The sequence below is a fragment of the Carassius auratus genome, chromosome 18 (genome assembly GCF_003368295.1).
Source record: "Carassius auratus strain Wakin chromosome 18, ASM336829v1, whole genome shotgun sequence".
Lineage (NCBI taxonomy): Eukaryota > Metazoa > Chordata > Actinopteri > Cypriniformes > Cyprinidae > Carassius > Carassius auratus.
Window position 1 is genome coordinate 16219796 of NC_039260.1, and position 6112 is coordinate 16225907.

A 6112-nucleotide genomic window follows, 5' to 3' on the forward strand; every position below is an offset into this window, starting at 1 on the left:
CACAGTTTAAGGTATTTTAGATCGAGTCCGAGAGCTCTCAGTCCCTCCATTGAAGTTGTGTGGATGGTATACTGTCCATGTCCAGAAAGGTAAGAAAAACATCTTCAAAGTAGTCCATGTGACATCAGAAGTTCAGTTAGAATTTTTTGAAGCATCGAAAATACATTTTGGTCCAAAAATTGCAAAAACTACGACTTTATTCAACATTGTCTTCTCTTCCCGTATATGTTGTGAGAGAGAGTTCAAAACAAAGCAGTTTGTGATATCCGGTTCGCGAATGAATCATTCGATGTAACCGGATCTTTTTGAACCAGTTCACCAAATCGAACTGAATCGTTTTAAACGGTTTGCGTCTCCAATACGCATTAATCCACAAATTACTTAAGCTGTTAACTTTTTTATTGTGGCTGACACTCCACCTGAGTTCAAACAAAACAATATCCCGTAGTAATTCATGTACTCAACAGTATACTGACTGAACTGCTGTGAAGAGAGAATTGAAGGTGAACACCGAGCCAAGCCAGATAACGAACAATAGACTGACTCGTTCACAATTTTGTACATATTACATAATTTTAATATTTGGCTGAACTAACCCTTTAAAGGGGTGGATTAATCAATATGACAGGGTGGACAACCATTCAATGGACATATACAAACTGTTTTTTTTTTTTTTTTATTAAATACAAATATTGTTTTCATTAAAAAATGATCAATACACTCAAATTGAGTAATCTCTTATTTAACATGAATATGAATAGGAGAACACCATTTAAAATGTTATGTTTTGACTATATTCTACACTCATTCAATGATTTATAAGTGTTTGGAAAATGGGGACATGGGTTATGTCCTCATAAGTCACCCTCTCCTTGTAATACCTGTGTCATACCCATGTCATTATACAGAGTTGTGTCCTGATATGTCACAAAAACAAGAGCACACACACGCGCGCGCACACACACACAACAACAACAACAAACTAGAAAAAAGTATCTAAAGTGCCAAGTTATGCTTTTGTTATGAAAATAAAAACTGAGCCTAATATAACAACCTTTCATAGTCATTTTTATGTTTAGTTATCATGGCAAAATAGTTATTTATGTACATAATTCCAGTGTTTTATGTTTTAATGTCACACTGACCGCAGATAAGAACACTAGCATTGCAGTGTGAAACAGTCAAAGGTTGTGTGGGCTTTGTTTCAAATCCTGAGTGAAATTGTCGGCTATTGCCCATACCTGTACCATTTATGCCAGCTATAATGAAACCTTATAAGTTACTGATTTCAAACAACTCTATAGACCGTACTACTTTGTATCTAGCAAAGTACGGCTTTTTAGAATTTTATTACAAAAAAAAAACAACAAATATATATATATATATATATATCAGTTAAACCTTAGTGAAGAAAAATACATTTTAAAGATACAAGTAAGAGAACAAGTGAAGGTTTTTTGCCATCCATTCACCATTACAGACTAATAACAGCAAAGAATCTTGTTTAACCATTAAGATCTACAGGTTAAAAGCAAAACCAATGTCACTCCATTATTAAAGAGGTCAAACCCTAGACAAATATTGTTTTTAACCAGAATTACTGTTTACAGCGTTTACTGAGAACAAAACTTTAGCTTTGCAATCTTTAATGACAAATTTCACCTTTACTAAATTTGTATTATTATTATTATTTTTTGCATTATACCTTACTTTTACGTAATGACAGTAGAGTAACCTTTGTTTAGATTAGATTCGACTTTATCATTTTATTACAAAACAAAAATGGATCCAAGTGTTTAGTGTATGAATCTGAAAGAACATTTAACAGAGTGCAGTCTTTCCTGATTTTTATCTGTTTGCGACATTCTGTGCAGATGGAGTTACTTATATCAATATTATTATTATTATTATTATTATTATTATTATTATTATTATTATTATTATTATTATTATTATCATCATTATTATTATTGTTATTACATTTGAGAGTCTCCTGGATAAACTGAGGTCACCAGCAGCTAACCTTCTGAGTTTAGTTCCCTGTAGGCTTATTCAAGGCAGTTAGGAAACATCTGTAGTAAATCTTGCGCAGGGATCCCCACACTAATGAATGCTCTCAAGCTATTTCTTTTTCACTTATCTCAGTGGGACACCGGAGGGTCCACACCATAATCCCATGAAAGAATAAATGTTTTATGTGTTTTTTGTGTAAAAGCTTGAGTGCATGTGTATCGCCAGAGTGTCTGTGGGCCACACAGAGAGTATTTGCTTGAGTTTGACACCTCCCTCTTTATTAGAACCTGTCTCTACTGTGGAGCGTCTATTATTCCACACATTTCTGCTTATAGTGGCAACACTAATATCAGATCAGCTGGTGATTCCAGTTGATAGCAAATGTTTTATACATGTTAAAATAATGACTTGGTTTTTCTAGCCATTAAGGCTTTGCAATTTGGTGAGGTTCCAATTTTCACTGTTCCAAATGTCACAGTTGTTTTATTTATTTTTATTAATGGCATCAGGATACTTGTGAAATGCATCCAGCACTATTGCACACAGCATTGCAAAAGTGATGTAATTATTTTTGGATGTTAAAATGCTTTCCCATAATGTAGTATAATATGTACAAAGTAAGCCATTTGTAAATTAATATAAACTTTTGGGATAAAACCATTACTGTTTTTTTTTTTTTTTTTACTATAAACCACGTTTAAAATTCCAGACAGTTTGTATTAACATTTCATATTTTAATTATCATTAAAACAGTATTTTATGATTGCAAATTTTAAAAGCTTATTGTAAATACTTCTCAGTAAAAAAAAAAAAAAGGTAGTAACAGTCTCGCCCAGAGAGCAAAATGCAGTATAGGTCTCCTTTAGTGTGAAAACATGATGGAAGGCAGAGTGTTGAGAAAAATTATATTAAAGTATGTATGAATGAATGAAGTCTATGAATGCAAAAGGGGAACTGACCCTTTCCAAAAGTTTTTTTTACAGCATTTGGTTTTCATTTTCCCTCTGTGTAAAGCAGTTTAAGAGTGCAGCACTGTTTTGTTTACAGTGGTTACTGTGAAACAGCTTTATATTTGCTGTTCCATATATGCCACCTGCTGTCACACAGTGCAATTAATTTTCATTTAACTTCTTAGGCATTCTTGTTCAGACTGATGCAAACATAGGATCAAATTGTTTTTAGAAATCCCGACTGGTAAAAAATAAAAAAAATAAAAAATAAAAAATAAAACCTTAATGTGCATACAAAAAATATCAGCACTTATATACTGATGATCAGGAGGCCTTGAAGAATGATAATGGAGAAATTTTTCATTTTGACTTGTCCTTTTCTTAAAGTGATTATATGATACAATTTTACATTGTCCTTTCTCTTTGGAATGTTACAAGCTATTTGTGCACAGATAAGATCCCTAAAGTTGCAAAGACTAAAGTCGCAAACCCAAAGAGATATTCTTTATAAAAGTTAAGACTTGTCCACTCCCTCCTAAAATACCTAATTTAAAAGCCACCACATGTCTATGTCACTGTGTGGGAAGATTTGCATGACACTGCCCAAATGTCCATGCAAAGAAAAATATGTAATTTTTATTCTCATTGTAGTACTGTTGTTGAGATGCTGTATGTTTCAGTGTGAAAGTGAAACTACTTTGTTTGGCATTCCAAAAGAGGACGATATCTGTGGATGAGCTTTCATCGTGGACGAAGCGGAGTCCAGCCTGGGGTTGCCACATGTGGTTGCCGCAAGCCCGCCGCTCACTATAGCCCGCTGCCCTCTGCACACTCTAGCCCACCGGCCGCCACTCACTTAAGCCTGCCAGCCTGTGCTCACTCATGCCCACCATGTGTGACGCTGTGTGTTTCATTGTGAAAGAAACATGACGTTGTTTAGCCTTCCAAAAGAGGACACAACTAGAAATCAGTAATTAAGTTGTATTTACAACACTACTTCAGAACAGTTCAATCCAATTATTTAGATGTGTGCAGCGTATTTTATGGAGAACTGTTTCTTAAACCTAAAACCAACAATGCCTCTGTGCACAAATTATGTTTCTATAAAGTGGAGCAGTTAAAACTTTGCAAGGTCAGTCTGGGCTTCTGACTCGCAGCCTTTAAGTACTTTTTTTTAAATTTAAAGATTTTGCCACTGACGATTCAAATGCGAGTTTTAAGCATTGTAGAGCAGTGCTCGTTGTTTGTGGTTTCTCCAATCACAAATGGAAACACGGTTTTATGTTTACAGACGGGATACACAATGCAACACATAAAAAGACAATATAATGACAAGTCATTATAATCAGTAATTATGTTCCCACTGAATGCAACAAATGTCTTCTTTTTAATGGGTTTTATTGGTTTTGTCTTGTCACGCCGGAGCATGGCATCACAGTACAGTAATAAAATTGAGGAGCAACAATAATTTATATTTTTTTGGGAAATAGTTTTGTCTCTTTTTTTTTTTTTTTTACCTTCAACAGCATAAACACATTGCATTAAATCAAATACACAACATAATGTTCTTTTTAGCAACGTCATATGTCCCCTTTAAAAGCAATTTAAAGACTTAAATGAGGTTGCTTATTTGTTTATTAATTGATTTAGCCAAAACTTGCAAACATGTAGTACAGTACATATTAATAGCATGTTGTAAGTCACTGCACCAATATTTATTAATTTATTTATGAATGTATTTTTATTTGTTTGTTTAAAGTCCAGTCATCATTATTAATATTATTGTGCAAAGCACATTTTAACAATAACAAGAGCATATTGATAACCATGATAATTTTGGTCACTATATTTATGACACAGTGGGTAAACAATACTAGGATGACATACCACTACGCACATAATTTTAAGGTCAATGTTACCACACAAATGTGGAATCAGGTTCACCATGTTTTTGTGGTTAATGTTACTATGTCATAGGCCAAAGAGAAGTGTTTAAGGACAATTGACAAAGGACAGTTTATACTTCACACCTGCATACAGTGTAAATCATCAGTGCTTTGCCAGTTTTAATATGTTCTATGAAAATTTGGGAATTGGGGTGAGAACATTACTTTTGCAATACTGTCAAACTAGTGCTATACACTTAAGCTTTAATATAACGTAACCAGTTCTGTTGGTTTTTCACTTTGAAATCACTTTGGCCTTGCCAATTCCAAATGAATGAAAATGCATCTTTTTTTCTTTTTTTTTTCACAATGTCTCTTTTTTCGTTTCTGTCTCTTGGACTGTCGTTTTGGCCTCTTTTATTCTTATTACTATATCCCCTGCAGATGCGGATACAATACTCAATACCTCTTTAGTAAATCTTAATTTAGTGAGGTGCCAGTGGGACTAAGAGAAATGCCCGTCACTAAAGGAACTGTTCCATGGCGACAGAGACCCTCCCTAGATCATAATCCACTAATCCGCAGTTGAGGCTCCGTATGCCGCCTGCCTCAGGATTTTAATTAATGTACAGAGGGGTTTTGTGGATGGAGGTGAGGCTGCCTGAAGGGTTGAGAGAAAGGCTCTTCGAGAGAAGAGGTTGTTTTTCCGACACCCTTCGAGCACTGGCGTCAAGAGATATTTAATCAGTCGATGTCAGAGTAATCCAACTAGAGAAAGGGACCTGCGAGCTCCACACAGTTTAATTCAAAATAGCTATCCGTCTCACTGTTGTTTCACAGCAGATTACCATGAAATTGTGGTATTTTAAAGAATCAGATTAGAATGCAAATTCTGACAAAGTGATTGTACCTTAACTCACTGTATTCTGTTTAATAAAATTACACAAATATCTCATTCTAGCACATTAAAAGGGAAAACAAACAAACAAACAAACGGAATAAACATCTTAATACTCTAATACAAACATATGCATGCTTCAAATTTCCATTCTTGGCCCAGATACTGCTTTGAACCTATTCTAAAATCAATTTATTTATTTATTTATTTATTTATTTATTTATTATCCAATTTATGATCTACCAGGTTAAAATTATCTCTTAAACATGCTACTGTATGTGATTTGAAGAAGTAAGAAGTACTGTCACCAGCACAATCATCAGTTAAATTTAGTACAGAATTGTATTTTTTTATTTCTTTAGTGA